Genomic DNA, 23567 nt, shown 5'->3' with positions numbered 1-23567 from the left:
TAATAAATAAACACATAAACCAATGTTGCTATCTTCCTTTGCAGATGCTAATTAAGTAATCAGTGAAATTGTAGGAGGGTGCAGCCAGGGGGCCCCCAAAACAAGGATTTGTAATGGGGTCTAGAACTCAGGATGTCCAGGAAATATTAAAAACATGGGATATCCTCACTCCCACAAGTTTGAGCTGGAGGGGGGATGGGATACATGGAACAGGGCCATTGAGTTGTTTTGCATAGCAGTAGTTTTGAAGCTAACCTCTAGAATGGTCGTTTAACATATCTATAGCCTTTAACTGGTTTCATAGATATGTTAAATAGCTGTGGCCATACTTTGAGCCAGGGAGAAGGGAGTGACATCTGCCCAAGATGTAATGGGGAGGCAACACCCCCAACACCCCAACCCCTGTTACAGCACCTGCGTGAGAGCTTGGAGATGATTGGCTCCACGCCCTGGGGCCACACCTGCCCAGACTCACTGTGGCAGCCCAGTAAAGCTAGAAGGATATAGAAGTCCTGGCAGGTGTAACCGATTGTGGGAGGAATTGGAAATGGGGCTGCAGAGGAAGGTTGGCTCAGGAATTTAAACGCAGACACAGCAGCCATTGAAGAGAGAACCATGTGCTTTTGGCCAGAATGGGGACTCCCGCAGCCATGTGAGAGAGCATCACCATGTAGCTTTAGCAGAGAGAACCACGCGGCTTTGGCCAGAGTGGGGGGACCACCCCCCGTCCCCCACAGCCATGAGAAGAATCATCATGCATCTTTAGCAGAGAACCACCACATGGCTTTCTATTTCTTTACCTGAGATAAGGTACCTTGGCCTGGGCAAAGGGGGAAAGAAGGATTGTGTGTGTTTGTGGGCATTTTAAGGGACTTTGGGATTTTGATGAAGACATTAAGTCATTACCCTTAAGTCTGTATAACTTGAATAAATAATTCCTTTCCTTTTCTCTAACATGGAGAGCTATAATTCTCTGGTGAAGGGAAAGGTGAACCTAGTGCAACTAGTTGTACATGCACAGTAAAAGCCTGCTAAAACTAGCTAGGAAGGATCCACCCTATAAGAATAGAGTCCCTTCAGCCCATGAGGTCAATCTCTTCTTGGAGTTGGCCTGCTCCCATGTTCTCTCCTATAAACTCTGGGTGTTCAGTTCAATTCTTCGTCCCGATCACCAAGAACCTGGTTACCTGTGCCCACCTGTGACAAAATGAGGTAGCATCTTTCTTATTTTCTCTAAGCTAGAGGTTTGGGTAGAGGCACTACATGGGTACAGTGTTTGCTTCAGTTTAGGACTACTGTTGATTTGTTGTGATTCAACTAAACTTAAACAATTGGACATTTCCAAACCTAACCGTGACCTCATTAGACATTTGATTCATAAAAATTCATACCCATAGGTTTATTAATTAATCTTGATGCCATCATCATGTTGTTGATGTTAAATGACAGGACGTCTAAATAATGAGATGAATGCGCAAGTTACAACAGACCATGGAGATACTCCTTTGCCTTTCCTCTCTACTCTCAAGTTTCTGCTCATTCAAAAAGGTGTATTTTGAATTAATTTGTATTAATTGAACAATTTGTATTAATTGAACACCTTCTAATACTACTATTACTAAATTGGGTTTAAATACAATTTGAACTTTGGCTAAAGAATTTAGACTCAAAATATGAACTTAGCATCTTCTTAGTTCTGGATGTCATAGGAAATGCATAAAGGTCTGTTATTTCAGCATCAATGTAAGCACTAGACAACACAAACAGTCTCTGTGATGTTAAAGTTAAGGAAGAAACATGGAGACCAACATTTGTTTTTCAGTTACAAAGGTTAAATCAACACTTTACCAATATTCTACCAGGTTCCCAAACATATTTGTTACTTGTCATGTTCTTTTAAATTCATTTAATTACTAGCCCAACATTTTTTTTTTAATCTAGTGAAGCATGTTGGGAACCACCCTGCCTGGTTTCAGAAGCTGTAATCCCCTATGGCTAAGGCTGAATAAAAGACCTTGAGACTATAAGCCAATGAGGAGATAAAGCTTACCTACTCACAAGGGCTCTGCCTCTGCTTCCTTTACTTCACCCTGCTTGGCCCTGGGTAAATGACTGGTTAGCCAATGATGGATAAGATTCCTCAAGAGAGGGACGACCTAAGATAGGCATGGTCATGATGGGGCCATCAGGAAGGACTTCGGGGGCTATAGAAGAAGGGGGAGATGGACCCTTACCCCTTGGCTTTGACATAGTCTGAGTCCTCATTCTGTCTGTAAGAAATCTCCTAATCTCTTGGCTGCCCACATCCCCCACCTGACTGAAGCCTGAAACAATGCTGGATGTGGATGCAGCCCTGTGCTGGAAAGGGCAGTTCCCTGGGGCAATCAGGCCTAAGAAAGAATGCTTAAAATTCTGTGAAACCTGCTTTACTAATACCCTCAATTTAAATGATAAGGGTCCAAGCATAAAATGAGTTTGTTTCCCCAAAGTTTGATGGCCCTTTAGTTATGTGACTCTGACTCAGAATAAGCCCTCATAGTTCTTTGAATGTTATCTATTGTTTGGTCATTCCTGCCGGGCAATGATTGAGCTTTATGTATACTCCCTGCATTCCTATGCAGATTGAACCCAATAAAAGCCCATTGAGGAATAGGCTCAAGACCCTTCTCCTTGGAGAGATCTGCTACCTTTCCTCTCCAAGCAGATCCTGTCTTGGTAGACTTAATCTCATCTGTGGTAGATGGGGTGGGGGTGGAGGGCTGTGTAGGCAGAGCCCCCCCACAGAAACTAATGAAAATTTCCACCTAAAAGCTTGCACCTGGACAGGCATCATATATAGCCACCAGAGATGTATGTGAAGTGTATCTTAACAATATGTTTAATCCATGTGGAATGCACAAGTTAGAGGCAAGGAGGATAGCCAAAGTCTGCACTTTAGCATGGGCAAGAATCAGATCTGAGGATCAAATTTAAGAATTTCAGAAGAGGAAAAAAAGAAGCTCTAGATGGGAGGAACAAGTTGAAAACCTTGAATTCAATAAAACATAAGGTGAAATAATTCAGAATTTACATGAACATTTTGAAAGAAATTTTCGAGGGTGGTGGTGGCATCATAGTTTAAATTAGAGTAACTAAATGGCAAAATCAGAACTCATGAGAAAATTTACAACAAACTAGGTAACAAGATATTCCCACATATGGTGTCAAATAGATGGAAGGAGAAAAATTAAGAGCTTACAGATCTTTGTGGAATCTGCATCTGTGTGGGGGAAATTAGATAAAGAAAAATGACCTTGAAGAAAAGTGGGTATGGGAATGGAAAATCCCCAGAGTGTCAGCCCCATTCAGGGGGAGGAGAGCATGCCAATTTGATTACAGCAGCTACGTGGGAGGGGTGTTCTACTCTAACAGTGAGTAGGGGAAGTGATAATAGGCAATGACTGACACGGCTGAGGTAGTCTATTCCTCTGAACTTCTGAAAACGACAAGACATGGCTCCTACTAAAGAAAGTGCTGCTGGGAGTGGGGGAAAATTGACCAGGATTAGGAAAATAGTAAAGGGAAACAATCTTTGCCCAGGCCTACAGTCAGTGACCGATCCATGTCCAGAATGATCATTTCTCAATATCCCAACTGAGTGTGTTAATTAGGATCAAAGAACAACGTAGAAAAGGTCCAGTCCTGGAGCTCTAATCAAGGTATGATGACACGATGCACTTATTCAATATACTGTATTTCACTGTGCTATGACTTTTGTTGGTGCCCCTTCTATAGCTAGAGTTGAAGTAAATTGTGAGTTTAGGAAGTGTTATATCCTTTCCCTTTATCTCTCCTCAAACACCTAAGAATTTTATAACCATAGTAGGTATTAATCAATAAATGTTGGAAAATAATAAGACCTTTATCTGAGAAATTATCTCAGGCTTAAACAGGTAACATTTTACTAGAAATTTTATGGTTTTGAATTCATTTCAGTGCTGAGCCAAGAAGCTCTGAGATTTCTGGAGAAAGGCATTTCTAGCTTCAAGACTAAAGGGTTTACTACTGACTCAAGCAATCTTGGACAAGTTACTAAGGTAGCTATCAGTTTGCTCATCTATAAATATTAATGAAAATATTTTATCATTAAATAAATACACAGAACCTATTATCTATATTATTTCAGTCTTCCAAATGGGAATTTTAATGTTTATCCATGTGTCTCTCTACTGTTTAAAGTGGTCTTTATATACACATCATATGAAACATTAAAATCTTTTTTCTTCATTTCTATCATTCTAATACTCCAAGAATACTTCCCCTTCATGCTAGTAAGAGTAGATATGATGAAAAATAACTAAGTTATTGATTCATTTTGAAAGTATAGCCAAAAAAATTTCCTGGAACAGAAAGTGAGAATGTGACTTGCATCCTTGCAAGCCAGAGATGATCTAAGTTTTTATGTTTAGGTAATTGCAAAAATAGAGTTTCCATTAAATGAGTATGGAAAACTGTGGGAAGTACAAGTTTAGCAAGAGTGTGCCTGTCAGGAGCTCAGTTTGGGCATCTTAAGTTAGATATTTAATAGAAAATGTCAAATAGACAGTTGAATATTTGTTTAAAGTTCAAAAGAAAGGTTATGAGGTGGGGATTAAAAGCTTGGAATTGACAACTTGTAGATAATATTTAAAACCATGAAATTGATGGAGATCTCCATGGGAATGTGTATATGTATATACAATTTCTAAGATTAATCTTATATCCTGAGGATAATAAAATTCAAAGATTGATGACATGAGAAACCAATATGAGACTAATAAGTGACAAGAAATTAAGGATTCAACTAAGTTATGTGGTACCCTGAAACTCCACTTAAAAGCAGTATCTATTATTGCTAAAAAGCCAAGTAAAATAAAGATAAAAACATGGCCATGTAATTAGCATGTGAAAGTGCTTACAGACCATTATTAGAACAATTTCAGAAAAGTAAAAGAGGTACATATCTAGTTCATGGGAAACTAAGAGGCTAGAAATTTAAGAAAAATGGGAAATTATTTTGAAGAGATGGGCAACACATAGAACAAAAAAAATGGTATAGTAGCTAGAAGTCAAACTGAGGTTGGCAGAATTTCTTTTCAATACTCATAATTGGACAATTTAAAACATGAAAAGATTTAGTGAAGAAGAAAAATGTATCATTAACTAGGCAAGAAGGATGGATCCAAAGTGAAAATGAATATGTTATCATTTTCTGGGCTCATGGGGGCTCAAAGAATTAATCTAGACCTTTGAACTGAGGTAATTCCCTCTGGTAAAACTGGGGAATGGTAATTATGGAAGTTGAGGAAGTTCTCAAATGATTGCAAAAATGTTCTCCATAAGGTAGAAAGTCAGGTCTTAAGCTAAGATTTAGAAAGCAGGTAAAGCTAACCCCCACTACTTATACCTCAATGTTAATATAATTTTATTTGAACTCTGGTATCTTCAAAGGTGAGGAGAGAGCATGAAATAATTTTCTAAAAGAGTAGAAGAGTGAAGAAACTAGAAATGCAATATGATTGCCAGAGAGCGGTAAGGATTCTCTGAAATTAATGACAGTAAATTTATTGTGAAAACAGTCCACGTGTGTATGTTCTCCCATCACATGGGAGTACAGACAGGGTATCAACTGAGAAAGGGCTTGTTCATTGTGAAATCTGGAAGTTGGTCACAGATTCTTGATTTTTTTTTGCCCAGAGCTCAAATCAAATTATATTGACATTGAGATATAAGTAACTGGGGAGAGCTCTCTAGTGGTAGTGCAACTGTAAATATTCAGCTATAATAACTATAGGAATGTTTATTTAATTTTCTATTAGTTTAATTTTTCTGTTTGTTCTCTGGACCATTCAGTCAAACATTGTTTCTACTATGTACATAAGTTTCTACTATATATATATAAGTACCTAATATGTATTTCACTACATGAAACACTGGTGATTTAATAGCAAACAATAAATTCAATGTTAACATCAAGAAGATACTCAAGTGAGAATGTATGGAGAGGAATGAATGAAAACACATAAATTAGGGATCATGTAAGTAATTATTTATTTTTGATTATACTAAGTAATATTAAAGATAATTAGCTGGCATGATGACATGACCTATGTACATACTAAGGCTACCATATCAAAATACCATAGAGTAGAAGATTTAAACAGCAGAAAATTAATCCTCACAAATCTGGAGGCTGGATGGCCAAGATAAAGGTGCAGATAGGCTTGGAGTCTCCTGAGGCCTTTCTACTCGGCTTTGTAGATATGTGTCTTCTTGCTATAATCTCATGAGACCTTGTCTCTGCTTGTGCATATCCCTGGTGTCTCTTCCTCTTCTTACAATGACAGGAGCCCTATTAGAGTAGGGCTCCATATTTATGAACTCACTTAAATTTATAGACCTCTATAAAGGCCCCATCTCTAAATATAGTCACATTGGGAGTTGGGGCTTCAACAGAAAAATTTTAGAAGGACACAAATTGCTCCATAATAAGAACTGAAAGAGTATTGAATAAAAGTTTCCCCTGTGAAATCAGGAAGTCTAAGTTTTCTAAAGAAATGAAGTTTAAGCTCTGCTCTAAAATGTGCAGAATGCAAATGTCTCATTCCTGATGCGAAATTAGGGAGCAATCCCTAAGACCGCGTTCAATCATGGTACCAATTGTAAGTTCAGGGATTCCAAAACCACATCCCGCTTTGATTATTCTCTAGACAGATGCACTGAACTCACTGAAAGGTGTTATATTCATAATAATAATTTACTACAGTAAAATATTGTGTTGGCCAAAAAGTTCTTTGAGTTTTTTGTTTTGCGAGATGGCTCTAATAATGCTTAGTTGTTTTTAACTTCATTCAAAACAATTCTGTTAGATTATACAGTGGCAGCTGTCAGTCATATCAGCATGCATTTAAAAAACTTATCAAAATTGGCTGATTTTTTTGCAGTCATTTTAATGTTGAAAATGGAAGAAAATACACAACATTTTCAACATATTATGCTTTGTTATTTCAAGAAAAGTAAAAATACAACTTAAATGCAAAAAAAAACAAAACAAAACAATCCAGTGTGTGCCATGACTAATCAAACGTGTTGAATGTGGTTTGCAAAGGTGCGTGCTGGAGGTTTCTCCCTGGACAATGCTCCATGGTTGGGGAGACCAGCTACAGTTGATAGCGATCAAATCCGGACATTAATGGAGAGCAATCAACATTCTACCCCATGAGACATAGCCGACACACTCAAAATATCCAAATCAATAAAGTTATTGGTGAAAATGAAAAACGTGCCTTTTAGTTTATGGAAAAAAAAAACCCTCTCAAATTTGTTGGCCAACCCAATACATAGCTTAAATTTAGCCAACAAAAATGACACATGGGGCAGAGTCCAGGAAAAGGTCAAGTGTAGAGCTTCCAGTTATTTTTTTTCCCAGTGCAGTGAGCAACATTGTTATTTTTCCTAACAACAATATGTGACAATACACATGGACTACTACCAACCAGGAAAGATTATCTGAGCTCCAGTCACCAAGGATTTTATTGGGGTTTTCTCATGTAGGTAAGGTTGACTTTCCACTTGGTGGATCTCAGTCTCTAGCCCCTTTGGAGTCTGAGTTGATACTGCATAACCCAAGCCCCCACTTTAAATCACACTGTGAAGCTATCTGGTGTGACTCAGCATCCCATGTAAAAAAAGACACTTGCTACCAGGCATGACATTCTAAAGGCTTAGAGAAGCCAGAGCATAGGCTAGGCCTCTCTCAAAGCAGTGTTAATTTTTTTTACAACACCACTGGTAAATGACCATTGAGGTCTAAAGTCCTTATTTTACATTAGTAAAACTGAGAAAGAGAAATGACAAAATAATAAATCCCGGTTGTGATGGAATTTGGAAAAGAACCAGGGATCTTGAACCATTCTTCTCTGCTATTTGTTGATCACAGCTTTGTCTCTGAAGGGAATCCCCATAAGGGTAGGAGCAGATTTCTCAGGAAAAAGTTAAGCCCAGGAAAATGGGATGATACCTATAAAGTGCTGAAAGAAAAAACATGCCAACCCAGAATACTCTAATCCAGGAAACTCGACCTTCAGAAACAAAGAGATGAAAACCCTCTCAAATAAAAACTGAGGGAGATTATCACTACTATACCTGCCTTGTAAGTACTAAAAGAAGTTATTTAATCTGAATTGAAAGGATACAATTTAGTAACATGAAAACATGTGGAAATATACAACACCTGGTAAAAATATGTATATAGTCAATTCATAATACTGTAATACCATAATATGGTGGTACATAAACAATTTACCTCTAGTATAAAGATTAAAGGACAGAAACAATAAAAATAACTATAGATACAATAATTAGTTAATAAATATATAATATAAAAAGAGGTAAATTGCAATATCAAAAAGATAAAAGCAGAAGGGAATAGAAGAATAGATTTTTATATATGATTGAGTTATCAGCAGAAAATGTTTTATGTGAGTCTCATAGTAATTACAAAGCAAAAACCTACAGTTGATACATAAAATATAAGAAGAAAAGAGAATCGAAGCAAGCCACTACAGAAAATCATCCCAAAAGTTAGGAGATGCAGCAAAAAGCAGTATGATACCAGCAGAAAAACAGACACCTAGAACAATGGAACTATTATAGAGTCCAGAGAAAAACTCCCACATATATAACAAATAGTTGACAAAGAAACCAAGAATACTCACTGGGGAAAAAATGGTCATTTCAATAAACTGTGCTGGGAAAACTGTCAAACCATATGCTGAAAATAAAATTGAACCCCTATCACCCTATACAATTAACTCAATGTGGATTAAAGACCTAAATCTAATATCTGAAACTATAAAACTTCTAGAATAAAAAATAGGAGGAAAACTTCTTTATACTGGTCTTTGCAATATTTGTTTATATGGTACCCAAAACACAAGCAACAAAAGCAAAATAAATAAGTGGGACAACATCAAATCAAAAAGCTACTGCAGAACAAAAGAAAACAAAAATGAAAAGGTAAACTATGGAATGAAAAAATATTTATAAACAATCTGTATGATAAAAGGTTAGTATCCAAAATATATAAGGAATGTATGCAACTCAATAAAAAAAACAATTTAAAAAATAGGCAAAAGCCCAAAGAAGACACACAAATGACCAACACATATATGAAAATGTGTGCAACATCACTAATCATCAAGAAATGCAAGTCAAAAGTCACAAGATATCACTTCACACCCACTGAAATAACTATTGTCAAAAAGACAAGCTATGAGAGCTGGAAAATATGGGAGAAAAAGACACCCTCATGCACTGTTGCTGGGAATGTAAATTGGTACAGCTGCTATGGAAAACAGCATGGTGGTTCTTCAAAAAATTAAAAATTTCAGTACCATATGGCCCAATAATCCCACTTCTGGGTGTATAGTCAAAGGAAATGGAAATAGGATCTCAAAGAGATAACTGCACTCCCATGTTTATAGCAGCATTGTACACCATAGCTCATGACAAAGAAACAACCCACACGTTCATCTGTAGAAAAATCAATAAAGAAGATGTGATTGAGATATAGTTTTTCTTTCTTTATTTTTTGGTCAGGCCTTGTGCTAGGGGCTGAGGATCTGGTGTGTGTCTTACTACCAGCAGGTAGTAAGACATCACATCAACTATTTACATACAACAGGAGCATGAAACTACGGAACTGGGTACAAAGAAACTACGGAACTGGGTGCAAAGAAACTATGGAACTGGGTACAAAGTTGGTGCATAACTGAGTCCTTACATGAGCAGCGGATAGGGTGGAAACAAAGGGGGGTCTTTGGGAGAAAAATAGACCTGAAAGATGAAAAGTAGTTATCTCAAGTTTATGGTTGCCCAGGAGAAAGTACCAGGAAGAGGGAAAAGTCACATCCAATGCCAAGGAGATGAGAGACTGCATGAGAACCTGAAAATTACATCAAGGCTGGGTAAGGTGGGCAACTGATGGTGACTGGAGGATGACCCAGGAGATCTTGAGAACCACAAGAAAAGAGCGAGGTGTTCCCTAAAGGAAAATGAGAAACCATGGAAGAATGGCTGTGCTCACCATATATATGGATTATCATGTCTATGAGAGGGGACCCCCAAAATACCCAGAATTATCTCCTGGAGAGTGAACCCTTTGTATAGGCTTCCCCCACTAGGGAAGTGTTCCAGGAACCCATCTGTATCAGTGTGCCAGCTGGCACTGTTTGTGCGAGGCTGCGCTCAGCTTCAGTGAATTTTTTTGACAACTTTCATTACATTTGCCTATTTCGTAATGAGCGATTTACAAGCATACCTGCCCACATCACACTTAATGAAAGGACAAAAAATCATGGCTTATCACAAAAATGTAAAAGTGGCATTAATACTGCCTCTGCAAATATTTAAAATAACATAAATTAAATAACCCCATACCAGTAAGTTTGGAAATTTATTTAATTAATACATTTATTTAAAAATATAACATAAAGCTGAGGGGAAAGATTAAAAACAATAAAAATTATAGTATAAATATTCAATAAATAGGATCATTGTTAAAATTCTTCTCAGAAGGCCCTGGCTGGTGTAGCTCAGTGGATTGAGTGTGGGCCCTTGAACTGGAGAATCGTGGTTTGATTCCCAGTCAGGGCACATGCCTGGGTTGCAGGCCAGTTCCCAGTAGGTGACGCATGAGAGGCAACCATGCATTGATATTTCTCTCCCTCTCTCCTTCCCTTCTCCTCTAGAGATAAATTTTAAAAATCTTCTCAAAAGGAAACCCCATAACTAGATAGCTCTGCTGGTGAGTTCTACAAAATGTTTAAAAAATAAAAATCTCTAGTACTGCTTAAAATTATTTAAAAAAAAGAAAATGAGAGAGTGTGATCTCCCATTCAATTAAGGACACTAGAACTTTGTAAGAAATAATGCACAAATTTGAAGTTCGTTTTTGGAAATACTGTTTTCTTGGCAATTCTTGGCATCTAGTGGGAGGAGTATCTTGAGTACAGCGACAACATCCTAGCACAGCTGCTCCTGCAGTGTGCAGGATCCCATGGGAGTATTTCTTACATAATGCCTGTTTATATAATTATTCGATGTAAAGTAACACAAAACCCATGTGTCCACGTGAAGTGCAGCTGTGTATCAATGAAGATTAATAGTAGTGAGTAGAGGAGATGGGCCTTCTGCGTTTGCTATTGTCCAATTGGTGCATGTGAAGACCACGCAGTATTCCGGCAACATTGCTGTCAAATACCTGTTCGTCATGAATTTCATGTCTCCCATGCACATACAAGAGGCAGGTCTGCATAGTGTCATGATTCTTTAGAATCTATTTTTATTAAAATAATGAATCTTATCATAATGCCGTGTCACCCATTTAGCTGCCACTGAATGCTGACTTCCAGTGACTTTCCCAAACATTATTGTGTGTTTTTGTTGGATCAATCTACTCGCCAGGCCTCCTGCTCACCAGGGCCTCACTATGGGGTCCCTAGGATGACCTTCAGGCATGAAGGCCAGAGCTCCCTAAGGCATCTATCTGGTCAGCACTAGGCACTGGGGGTCGGGAGAGGCTGGAGAGTCTAAAGACACTGGAGAAAAAGAAGCAGTACCAGGGCCTACTCAGATGCAGCCAAGGCTTGGGGCACCTCACTCAGTGGTTCTTCCAGCTTTAAATGGTCCAGAGAATTCCAAAACATTCTGGAAAGGTGCTCCAAAGTACAGGGTTGGTGAGGAAGTGCCCTGCATTGCTCTTTGAAGAATGGGAAATGTAATATGATTATGAAAAATTCATAACTATATCCACTTATACCTCTCTAATTCCCAGTGAATCAAATATTTTGGATGAGTTTACTGGACTTTTGCATTTCTTCTTTTATGACTCCCCTTTTCATCACCACCTCTTAATTTTATTCAGGACTTGATATTTTTTTAATACTTTTGTTCTTATTCTTTATGTATACATATTTTTCAATCTGTGGCTATTATATGTTGTGAATATTTTATTCAAACTGAGTTTTTTATTCATAAAGAAATTACAAAATTTTAGACAGTTCATTCACATTATTTTTTGTATGGATTTTACATCCTTTTTCTTGCTTAGAAAGACCTTCTCTGTGATAAGATTATAAGGTGTTTTTATGTATTTTTTATAATTTTATATACAAATATTTTCAATATGTATTACATACACATACATGTATATACATACATATACAAAATGTACAGACATATATATCCCATTTGATTATTTTTACTTTAAAGTATATAATTTATCAGAAATTATTATATGTTAGGAGACATGGGTTTCTAGACATTTTTTCTGATAAAATCCCATAATATTTTGTAGATCTCAATATTGCAATATTTTGCAAATCCCATAATAATCTGTAGATATGTAATATTTTCTGCATTGATTTGAGATGCTAGTGAAAAACTTAACTTTTGGGCCTATACACGTGGGCCTATTGACAAATTTAATTATATATTTAAAAAATACTATTCTCTTTTTATTCCTATAACTTTACATTGTGTTATACCTGGTAAAGGACATCCTTCTTCACACCAGTTTTGAGGTTAATCTTTATGGAATGCCTTAGATTCTATCTTTTCTACTGGCAGAAATGAATGACAGAGAGTGACAGAAACTTAAATATCACAGAGAGTCTTGCTTCCTTTCATTCTTAAAGAAGTTTTTTTTTAAGATTTTATTTATTTATTTTTAGAGGGGAAGGGAAAGAGAGAGGGAGAGAAATATCAATGTATGGTTGCCTTTCATGCATCCTCTTCTGGGAACTGGCCTGCAACCCAGGCATGTGCCCTGACTGGGAATCGAACCGTGATACTCTGGTTCGCAGGCCTGCGATCAATCCACTGAGCTACGCCAGCCAGGGCAAGAAGTTTTTTCTTTTAAAGAAAAAAGACTTTGTTATTGTTCTTTTGTGCAATGATTTACCTTATGAATACCAGGTTAAGTGATGTATGATATGATTTCTTAAAATATTTAACAAGCTTGACAAACTTATCATAGAAAATTTAAAAACTTCTTTTTGAAAACCATATTAGCAAATTAGTTATCTCAATTATTTAATAATAATAATGTCATATATAATTTTCTAGTATTTTACACTTACAAATATTTTTACCTATGTCTATGTTATAAGCAATGAAATTCAGAATGAAAGAAAGTTTTCACTGTTGATATTTCAAGATAATTTAATCAGAGCCTCATTACATACTCTATAAGGTGGTCAAGAGATGAAACATTGGATTCAATGATCATTTATTAGCTAGATCCAACTGGGCATTTATGTCTCAGTTTCCAGAAGTTGGACATAATAATTATACCTTCCTTATAGGATGCTATAAGAATTAAAGGAGTTAATGTACATTAAGTGTCCAAAACAGGGCCAACACAGGAAACAATGCTAGCAATTATTATTCAACAAGAAGGTATGTAAAACCCAGAGAGATGAATTGACCAAAATGATTCTTTGCAGGTCAGGAGCATACAGAAAAGACATCAGGTACTGTAATTTCTGTACAAGCACTATTCCCAGATACATGAGGCTACAGTCAGTGAAAGGAGCCTGCAGTGAAGTGAAAAGTCTAAGAAGACGGGGCTTTATTCTCATGTTAGTTGTCTCTTTAATCTGTTCCTGTAACCCCCAGAGCAGCCAGCATAAGCAGCCTTTGCAATGTGACCAATGCACTGAGAATGAGAAACGTTCCCCCCCCCCACCCCCCGCCCAAGGCTTGGCTGAGCACCAAAATGTTAATTGCACTCTTTGGACTGAAAGTCACATTGAATTTAAAACTATCCACCTTCACTCTGAACTTACTCCAACAGGGAGAACAGTTCAGAGGACCCAATTCCATTTTTGCAAATTTATTGCAGACAGAGATTGGGCAACAGTTTCCTGTATAACAGTTACTGATTAATCTAGCAGTGTTCCGTGTCTCTTGGTTTAGCGATTACGCATAACAAGGCTCATTACATTTTTTATTGTTTTCAAATTATTTATTTATTTATTTTTAGAGAGAAGGGAAGAGTGGGAAAGAAATGCCAATGTGTGATTGGCTCTCGCACACCCACTGCTCCGGACCTGACCTGCAACCAGGCATGTGCCCTGACTGGGAATTAAACCACTGACCCTTTGGTTCCCAGGTGGGCACTCAATCCACTGAGTCACACCAGTCAGCACACATTTTTTAAATCTTTATAGAGAAACTTAACCTGCTCTCTAAAAGTAGAGAAATCTAATGCCTTTAAATTGAGCATTTCATTATTACTTCTTTTTAGTGGGCCATGATAACCACCATTTCCAAAAGTCTTATTTTAAAAAAACACTCAAAGCAAAGTCAGATTTACCTTGGATCTTCTGCAAAACATCCCTTTCGTATAACTATAACTAAACTATCTTCTACAGACACCATCCAAATAATTCACTCTCTTATTCAAATAACTTACTATTTATTTATGGTGCTATCATTTGGCATCCTATAAATATGATAAAACATACATTATTTACCTCCATGTGTTTGTGTATTTATTCACTGTGCAAATCTTTTATACCTATCGTGCCTCTAAGGTATACATTGCCTATGACAGAAACAAAGAAGTATTTATTTTAATAAGAATGGAGAAGGTTTTGATAATGACCATGATCAGAGGAGAGAGGAGAAAACATGGTCTGGTGGCAACAGAATAAATTGGGAGACAAGTATTTCTGCTACTTTTAAAATTCAGCCATTTATTTACTATTTATAACTTAAGAAACAGAAAAGTAAAAGATTAAATGATCATATTTATTCTCCTCAAACCTCCTGCAGAAAATTCCCATTACTATGGAATTTTTTAGACAGCTAGTTATTAACATAACAACCCACTGAGGACATCTTATACCCTTTACATTCCCAACATAACAGAAAAGCAAAGTTCAGCACTTTTGTCCCGGGCACTGCTAAACAGGAATGTTAACTTTTGATAAACATGAATAACTGTATTCATACCAGTGCAGGAAAGGAAATACAAAAAGATACACTTTCTACCTTCCTGTTACTACATGACTCCATAGCTGTTGATCTGACTGACTCTCTTCAATGAAGAAGGTTCTGCTTGTTCTCTTCGTTTTATTTTTCTTTCTGGCCCCATTGGCACAAGGTAAAATGGAAATATTATTTGAGTAAGTGAAATATCTTTCTGGAGAGAGAGGTCTGGGTTGATGTCAACTGGAAATAGCGATGTGACTGAATTAGCAAGGGAGAGTTTGTGATGGTCCCAGGAGTAATTAATAAAAAAGGGACTTGTGATCTTACTAAAAAGTAAGGCCCCTGGTCAAGCCTCTGATTGTGCAAGACAGTTTAAGGACTTGCTTGAATGCTTTGTTCTCCGTGTGGGCTGTCTGTCCGGAAAGACAAGTTAGATGGGATATCAAAGCATAATCATCCAGTTCCTTGAGAAATAATGAAGCATTGTGTTTGATAAGGCAACAGTGAGTTTCCTGCTAACAAGAATAATAGGTTTGTCTGTATTCTTTTGTCACATAATTTATTGATACTTTGATAATTCTCATTTTTTTAATTTGGTATTTTCAACTGATGTAGAGTCTAAAAGCAAAATGGCTCTATTACCTCAGGTCCAATTACATAGCAGTTAATGTTAATCAGATAATAAAATGAACATGGCCATTGACTGACTGATACCCACGTTCAGATTGTTTTTTTAGCACCTATTGGCTGTGAAAATCTATTAGGTTATTTCTATTCCTCCTGCATCAATTTTCACATTTGTGAATTAAGTATAGTAATTAAGCCTATCTCATAGAATTATCATGAGGATTAATAGTATGTAAATATCCAGAGTGTCTAATATAGACTCTGGGATATATGAGGTTTTTCCTAAATGTTACAATTACTTTTATATCGTATTGAAGTATCTTAGAGATGTAACCATATAGTTCCTCATTTTGGAGGAGGAAACTCTTCTTTGACAACTGGTATAGGTGATAGTGGAGGCAATATTTTCCCTGTTGAATTCCATGTGCTTGGGGTATGTACTCTCCTTTTTAAAGTATTTGTACTTATCACTCTTAAGATGGATTAGCAGCCGAAAGAGTGTGTTTCACTGAAGGTCATTAAGTGAACTGTCTTGACACATTTCAGACTATTTGAAATAGGGAAAGCATGTTTCTTGTGTGTGCGAGAACACTGTAGAAACACATACCCAAAGGAATAATTCCGCTAACCTTAGAAACAAAGCAAAACAACCCAAACACAACTTCTAGTTGTGGACTTCTAGTTCAGCAGTGGCCTATAGCTTCAGTACTTTGCGGTTTGAACCCCAGTTTCATGTCTTAGCAGCACAGATGAAAGTGAGTGCTCTAAAAATAAGTCTAACTTTGAGTAAATGTTAAAAATCAAATGCTTAAATGTTTTCGATAAAAGAGTCAAATCATTTGTATTATTTCATAATTCAAATAAATTATTTCAGATGGAAATTACAAGGATTGTTACTGTAATATAGCCTTCTAAATTTAGAAAAAATTAAATTAAGCCTGTTTTTTTTTTTTTTTTACTAATACCAAACAAGAGTTTTTCTTAAAGTAGAGAAGACTAGTATATAAGACAATCATATTTTGGATAATAAAATATTAACTCCAGCTATGTGGTAATGATTTACATATGTCCCTTTTGTTCCTTGGCTTTGGGAAAAATATGTGAAAACATTTATGACACTTTCTGTATCTTCAGAAACATGAGACTGATATGTACGCATGGTTTCATCTAAAAGCTGAAATACTTGCAATTCCTTCTTATGCATAAATATGATTTTTATACGATATAATAGTTAGCTAGAGAGAAGATATTTGTTGATTTTGTTACTAGTGGGAAAATGCTAATTTCGAATTCCCACTTAATGCTATTCTTTTTTTCATACTGGTGCTTGACAGCTGTCATCGTCTGTTATTTGTAAATTCCAATAAGTAATCATACATGCTTCATACCCCTGGTGTAGCACCGTGTAATTTGAGGATTCGTTTTTAAGCTGATAAGATGTCTTTTCCTTCTGGCATCAAAGGCATAAATAACACCTCTTCAGATAATACAAATAAGGAGAAATTTTAATTTATACAGTGCAACAGTGATATCACATGACCTAAATTATTTGGCAAGAAAAACTATGTAATATGAGTTCAAATAATTTTCCCTGTAAAGCCTAGTTACCCAAAGTAACAAAGATTTTATGCTAACATAGCTTCCCTGCAAGCAGAGAATATCAATATATTGAATTGTCAGTACTATCACATTTGGGTCTTCTATGCTAAGATTCCAGGGAAAGAGGGAAGAACACTGTTCACATACCTTCTCAGCTGATGCCTGCTCATTCATCCTTACGTTTAATGTTTTCACTTTGGGAGTCTCCCTCCCCGAGTGACCCATTTAAAAATGCAAACATTCTTGAAAAGTGAAGCGTTACGTTTTCTACCCATGATATGAACCAGGTCATTAGTTGTATATTTTGTGATGAGGTGGGCTTGAGTACTTTAAATAGAGGACTCAGAAAAGAACACATGAGACGCTAAGTTCACCCCTCTCCACTGTGCATAAGGGTAATCTGAACGGCATCACTAGTGCTCCCAGAAACCCCTTCTTCCCTGATTAACCTCGATCGTTGTATGTGTCAAAAAACTCCTCCTACCCCAGTGTCTGCTAGGATTCTCTTCATTCTTCCCATAAGATAGTGACCTGAAGATAAAAAGAAGATGTCAATTTAAACAACATGAACTAACTTTTCCATTTTTGAATTCCAAAGCCAAAAATATTTGTGTTTTATTCCTTTTGAATGAAAAGAAAAATAATGAGGTCAGCAAGTAGCCATAGGGATATATGATGTCTGCTCTAAAACACTCTGTTCTAACAATATCAATTTAGAAATTCTCATGGAAACCTGAGTTTTAGCCACTACTTTTCACAGCTCTACGCTGTAGAAAAAAGAATGACAATGAAGCAGAAAATATCACAAAACTGTCATTTCCAGGAAAACAAATGACTTCTTAAATCCCTACTCCAGGGGAGAAATCTTGGCATATGCAGATGCTATAATAATTTTCATGTCAATGATTGATTTACAGCAAGTTCGGGATCCGAAGACATATAATAATTCAATGATGTATATGCTTTCCTTTCTTTCTAGCAGGGAAATGTGCCATGAAAGACACAGTTTTTTGTTTTTTCAAGAGAGGCAAATGTAGATCAGAGTGCCGTGGTTCTGAAAAACAAATTGGTGTCTGCACAAAACTAAATGCCAAGTGCTGTATGTAGAAGACTGACATAAAAACAGCCTCCCTGAAAAATAAAGCACAGTGAGTATAAGGCTTAGTGACAAATGAAACTGAATTATAATCTACTCTTAACAGTATGTGTTGCTTTCTTGGTCACATGACATCATTTGAGGAACTGGGTTCTCTCCTAAAGATCTGACAATAGCTGAGGATGTCTAATATACATAGCGTGGTTCTGTGGAAACAGGTCATCATTTTGGATACAAGTTCTCAATTAACTGGCAGAAAAATGGTAAGTGATTTAAAACATTACTATTGGGAGTCTTCAAAGGTATTCAAACTGATAGGTACATTTCTCCAAATGAGGGAGGAGTTAAGAAAGACCAAAGAAATGAAACAGGATTTTCAGCAGGTCATGGATCAAGGGACCTGATCCATGACAGGATCAGGTATTCAATCTAACATCAGTTGAACCCTTATGTATTGTATTATGTATCCATTTTCTTAAACAGGGAACTTAAAACAAAGGCTATGTCTAAAAATAGGTGTATGACAATGAAAACAGGAAATGGGGGGTCTGATGAAAGCTGGAAGAGTCCCATAGCTAAGACCTAGAGAATAGGGTACAAAAATTTAGTCTGATCAACTATCAGAAATAATTCTTGTTCACTAAAAACATTAGAAACTTGATTAATAGTTATATCTTTGTATCTTATACTAATATATGGTTTTAAAATACTTTCAGACACAGAAATGTTTTTGATTGTCACAAAATTTCTATGAGATAATGCAGTGTTCATGAAATATATCAGGTAACCAAGCAAAGACTTATGTTTAAGGGCACAAACCCTGGAACCAACTTACCAAGGTCCTAAGTCTGCAAAACAATTGCTGTATGATTGTTCTTAAATTGACCTGATTTGTTGAATCATGCTTAGAGAGCTTATGAGGCCATATAGTTAATTAAGCAGTTATACATGACTAGAAAATAAACTCCACTGTACAATGAATACAATCAACTCAAACACAAATTTGAATACTCCCCTTTGAAATCATTAGGGCAGCTGGAGAAAGAGGGCAAAGTAAATGCAGAGTTGAGAAAAGAGGCCATGTCTGAAAGTCAGGGGCAGACGGAGACGATGAAAACAGGCAGTTAGAGGTGTCTGATGACCTATATCTTTGTGCTTAACTACCAGCGCTGAAAATGAGCTTAGGAGACAAACTTTTCATTAGCTTGATTTGGTAACCAAGTAATAAATGCTTAAATTGTTATTTCTTTTATCTGTCCCTCTTTTCACGTAAAACTTTCCACATTCATTCTAGCAACTGAGACTTTTATAAGGAGATAAAAAAGAAAATTCTGTAACTCCTCAAGCTTGTATAATTTATTTTCAAACCATTTTTTCTTTGGTTTTATAATCCATATTAGGAAATACTCATTCTCTTATAACCTAGACCATTAATTTCAAAACGTTTCATAAAGACCTCTTTTACTCCAAACCACAGGTTAATAACTACAATTCATCAATCTAAGAAGTTTAAGGAGCCATAATATGACCAGAAATAATCTGCATGTACAAACACATACACTCATATTTATGTGGGCATAAAGATAGGTGTGTATGTAGGCAGATAGATAGATAGGTGTATCATTCATTATTTTACAGACATTGTTTGTCTGTATTTGTATTCACTAATCACTTCCAATTGGTTTCCTACTATATTCTGGCCAAAAGGAAAAAAAAATGGATAACATTGGCATAGAGAGTTTTGTAAGATGTCCATAAAATGAATACCTCTGAATAAAGCCATTGAGATACATAAATAAGTAAGTAATCAATAAATAAAAGGTGCCTTGTCTAATCTGCATTATTACATAAGTCATCTGTGCTGAAGTCCACTGACAGAGCAGTCTTGTTCAAGTAGTCAGCCAAGCTTGCACTGTTTCAGCTCTGAAGTCAGAACCAGGCACATTACTGGAAGTTTCAAAAAGCCACAGCCACCACAGGAAGCCATCCCTTGACTGGGGAACTGGCCACCTGCTGTGGAGTCAGAAACCTCTTGTCCTCATAATCATTATAGATACCTAATAAAGAGATCATCTGCTTAACCCTATAGCAGCTGCTGAAGACCTAACTACCAGCGTCAATTGTAATAAAAGAGACATAACTGATGGTGATTTTTCCGCTCCAGTCAGGTGGCCCATCTCTTTCTACCACAATTGAAGTTTTATTTTCTGGGTGTTCAATGTTTGTACCATGTTAGTGGATACTCCAATAAATTTAAATATCAAATTAGAAAGCATTGAGATTTTATTCTCTTCTTTCTCAGGGGATTCCAAGAATTCTTTTGCTACATTGACTATACTGTCTTGGGCAACATTCAGTATAAACTGTTTTACTCAAAAAAAAACAAAAGCAAAAGCAAAACAATAAATGTTTTGCTTACCTCTTTTGCTTCACCTAGAAGCTCATTCATGGGCAGTGATTATGCATACTAGACAAATAATTTTTTTTGTTTTTTAATTTATTTTTTAAATTTTATTTATTTTAATTGTTGTTCAAGTACAGTTTTCTGTCTTTTACTCCCATCCCACACCCCCAGTGCTCCCTACCTCCCTCCCATTTCCAACCCCCTTAGTTTTTGTCCATGTGTCCTTTATACCTGTAAACCTTCCCCTTTTCCCCTGAAATTCCCTCCCCTTTCCCCTCCGGTCATTGTCAGCCTATTCTCTATTTCAGTGTATTTGCTTATATTTTGCTTGCTCATTTGTTTTGTTGTTTAGGCTGCTGTTAAAAGTGAGATCATATGGTATTTGTCTTTCACCGCCTGGGTTATTTCACTCAGCATAATGCTTTTCAGTTCCATCCATGCTGTTGCAAAGGGTAGGAGCTCCTTCTTTCTTTCTGCTGCATAGAATTCCATTGTGTACATGTACCATAGTTTTTTTATCCATTCATTTACTGATGGGCACGTAGGTTACTTCCAACTCTTTTACACAAATAAAGTTAAAAAAGAACAACATACATTAGCCTTGCCAAACCTTCAATTTGATAATAAATGATTCAATGACTGAGCTAGCAAGTAAGAAGTTAAGAAAACAGAAACCTTCTAAATCATCGACTACTTTTCTTAGCATTTGAGAAGATTTAAATACATAAAAGTTATCCATCATATTAAGAGAAAGGAGTGGGCCAAAAGTTCTCTGAGATTTTTTGATATAAATACTGACTCACTGATTATTTTGTTTTAATGACTTCTAGTCATTAATGACAAACCCTAATTTTTTCACTTTCTAAAAATTTCAATTTAATCACACACCAACTTTCACCAATGTTCTAACTTTTGAAATAAACATTTAAAATTTCTGATCATTCTGACTTACATTCAGTTTTATAAAGCTGAGAAGTTGAAATGTTAGATAACTATCATGGAATCGAACAACAGTTAGCAAAACTTTTATTTTGAGAGTTGGCTGCAATGATGAATCAGAGACTTTTTTGAAATATATAGCCAGATCTCATCCTACAGGCTAAAGGAACAAAGAACAAATTTGACTTTGGGTCCTAGTCAGCTGTTCTTGTCTTATTTGCTCCAGGGTGAGATGGATTTTTTATCTGATAATATCTTGAATCATAAATAGCTCATTTTGAATGTTTTTCCTAGTGGCTCCTTTGTGCAAGAGAAATGGACAAGGAGGAGATGGAAGTGGAATCCTGCTAAGCATTAAATACTGTATGTGGGCCAGGGAGACTCCAGCTTTCACACTTGAACTTGACACAAACATTGACAACTGGGACCTCCTTCTTGGTAATACCCAGGATTACCTTTAGCAACCCAATCCTAGCTGCTATTGAATCTGAAAATAATTTATGTTAACTAGTAAATACATGAGCCGCTCAGCTAATGAACAAAATTGATAAAGGAGTTTTAATTGGCTTCCTATTGCTCACAGGGTAACAAGGAAGAGGGGCATATATGAAAATCAATAAAGTGCCAAGGCGTGAGAATGCTTAGAAGGCGTGAACATAGGGAGAGCTGATGGGAGACTATTAAAATGATCCAGGTCTATAAAGATAAAGATCTCATCTAACATAAGGAGTAGACCTGGTTTAAGACATTCTAGCAAATGCATTATTCCCCAATTATTATCTAGATATCAAATAAAACAAATACTAGCAAGACTTTAAGAGAAACTCATATTAGTAAATTATGTTTGTGCTTTTTTGTTAGGTTAAAAGTATCACATTAATAGATGTCCTCTTTATAGAGAGAGAACAGTTAGTGTTCTGCTTCTATTTATTGATAATTTCTAGTTTACAAGGTTATAGCCACAGACTACTTGCTTTTTTGTGAACCTGGCCATTGAGAAGTAACAGGATATAAAACAGGCTCTAAAATCTTTTTTAAAACCTTCCAAAAATTCTCCATCACCCTCAGGTTAGAGTCCAGCCCCCTTAACTAGACTTAAAATACTTGCTCCTCACCTTACTCCATGTATTTCATAACACGACTTCTTTCAAAGCTTCGTGGTCTCACTCATTTCAACCCTCTGCACATACAGTTCTCTCCCATTAGAGCATACTCTTTCTTCTCCTGGGTTACTAATGTTTTAAGTCTAATCTTAGAAATCACCACCTATAAGAAAACTTGATGAATCCCCTCCCCTTTCATAAGTGACACACGCATTCATTCTGTAATAGCACTTTATTGCTCAGACCTATGGTTGCCCCTTTAGGTGTTTGCAGGACTCTGTTTCCTGCTCAGCTATAAGTTCCATGAAGGTGAAGACTGAGTTTTTTCTTATTTACTATGGTGTTCTCAGGACCCACAGCAGTGTCTCTTCTCTGATAATTTCTCATTAAAATGCATGGGATAAATAAATAAAGGAAAGAAAGTGGGAGGAATATAGGGAATGAAGGGAAAAGTATGAAAAATATAAAGGTAGTATTTGCTCCAGACCCCAAAGACCAGATAAATCTCTAGGCCCAAAGTCACTCACAATGAAAATCAATTCTCGTTTTTCAGCCAGGTGTTATCTGCAAAGGATATGGTTGCTTCCTGAGCCAGGATGTGGACTGACTGAGATGTCTGAACAAGTTATGGATGTTATTGTCCCATCCATTGGCATACCTGTTCTATGTCCAGAGTGCCACCATATCTGGAAATGAACACACCTATTATGAAAGGTAGAAGACAAATTTTATCCTTCTGATAAGGCATTGCTTATTTTGGCATTCATCTGTTCCTAGTTAA

The 23567-nt window shown here is 36.4% G+C and overlaps 1 long non-coding RNA gene across 1 annotated transcript; it reads left to right on the top strand.

Moving 5' to 3' along the window:
• The first annotated feature begins 15114 nt into the window (after window positions 1-15114).
• LOC118993627 (uncharacterized) lies at window positions 15115-23567 on the top strand. Its single transcript, XR_005067900.1, has 4 exons — window positions 15115-15190; window positions 18224-18392; window positions 21978-22121; window positions 23340-23567. It is a non-coding gene; the product is annotated as an uncharacterized LOC118993627 (long non-coding RNA).

The sequence above is a fragment of the Sturnira hondurensis genome, unplaced genomic scaffold (assembly GCF_014824575.4).
Source record: "Sturnira hondurensis isolate 20B ecotype Veracruz unplaced genomic scaffold, ASM1482457v3 Scaffold0000880, whole genome shotgun sequence".
Classification (NCBI taxonomy): Eukaryota; Metazoa; Chordata; class Mammalia; order Chiroptera; family Phyllostomidae; genus Sturnira; species Sturnira hondurensis.
The sequence above is the reverse complement of the archived record's forward strand: the minus strand, read 5'-3'. Positions and strand labels throughout refer to the sequence as shown.